Here is a 1709-nt window from a genome sequence, read left to right as displayed (position 1 = left end):
AGGACAACGGGTCGAGAGTTATTTTGGGTTTCTTTTATCCCTAGGAAAAGGAAGTAAGTTTGATGATCAGAGAATTGAACTTGATAGTTGAGTGGTTACGCTATCCTATTTTATGGGTTGTCTCAAAATTGTTTTTGAGCATTTACATCCGTTATGCTGCCCAATTTTGTATTCAGAGCTCTAATGCTTTTGCATTACTCTCTATTTTCAGATGCCTGGCCGTCCTTCTCCTCAGGTGGTTCGTCTGACTAGGTGCATTGATGTGCCGGGTCATACGGCCATGCTAGTCAGGATGATGTCAGTGTCCGATTACCGCTGGTACCCAGAGTACACAGTGCAGGAGCAGTACCGGGATTTTAATCAGAGCCAGTACCTCTGCACTGTTAGGGTATTCCCAGATTACCCTGGAGCTGAGGAGCCAATCCATTGGTCTTATGGATTGGGAGTCAGTGTTGACATGGCAGTACAAGATGCTGCCTATTCAATGCTGACCATCATGAGGGCTAGACATGCACTGCTGCAGAATTCCGAGTTCTGCTATGTTCCTGCCTCTCAGCCAGGTGAAGATGGATACCTCAGTGGGGTCTACTTTGATTCCTCTATGGAGGATCCGCTGTTGCAGTCCACTGCTAAGATGCTAGAGAATAGAGACAGGGATGCTCGTGCCCTTCGTATGGAGCTCTATGCTACATGTGCCCGTCTGTGGACGGCTTTGACGCAACTGGCACCGGTAGTCCATACAGGGTATGGAGATATGGAGATGCTGAACCCTGTTAGAACTCATCTTCCGGCTCATGTTGACTGGCCTGCTATAGGAGGAGTCACCCCTCTTTGGGGACCTCTACTACCACCAGTCAGGGGACCAAGGCCACACTCGTGTCCTTACGGATCCCAAGGATCTCAGGCTGGAGTATTTCCTGATCCGCAGGTTGAGCTTCCAGGCCATGGAGGCAATCTTTATGAGATGTTCTATGCGGATGCCTAAACCATGAGTGGAAGGATAGTATGGTACTAGCTGTACTTTCACAGTCCTATGTGACTTGTGAAGTATGCTTGTGTCGTGAAATGAATTTCGGAGGCATAGATAAAAAATGTATAGGAAGCTTGGAAGCCTCTGATGAGTAGTTTCATATTTTCAGTAGTTTGTTCTTCGTTTAAGGTTGTACTGAACTATGTAATGGTGTGTATGAACCATGGTGTATATATATCAGTTGCTTGTTACCATGTTGTTCGGATATTCATTTCCGCATTCCATGTGTTCAGCACATTCTTAATCCATAGCTAGTATTGATGTTGATATTGGTCTAAGCTATGAGTTTGTTTGTCAGGATGGTGTTCACCAGGTTGAACCGTGCCCCTGCTCATGAGCAAGGCGAGGGTAGTCAAGCGTCGCAGGAAGAACTGCCTCACCCGCCCTCTCTGGCGGAAGTTATGCTTGAGGCAAAGAGAAACAAAAGGGAGACCAACTGACTGTTAGAGCGTATTGAGCAAAATACGGCTCGTCAGCCTAAGAATGCTGCAGTGTCCCTCAATGACTTTGTGGAGCTGAATCCTCCAAAGTTCCATCACTCCGTCGATCCCCTCGACGCTGATGATTGGATGTGCAGTATTTCACGTAAGATTCGCTCTGCGAATGTTTCTGAGGCCGACAAGGTGACCTTTGCGGCGTACTTTCTGGAAGGACCCGCCAATCTATGGTGGAAGAACTT

The sequence above is a fragment of the Hordeum vulgare genome, chromosome 3H (assembly GCF_904849725.1).
Source record: "Hordeum vulgare subsp. vulgare chromosome 3H, MorexV3_pseudomolecules_assembly, whole genome shotgun sequence".
In the NCBI taxonomy this organism is placed as follows: domain Eukaryota; kingdom Viridiplantae; phylum Streptophyta; class Magnoliopsida; order Poales; family Poaceae; genus Hordeum; species Hordeum vulgare.
This window is presented reverse-complemented; position numbering follows the sequence as displayed.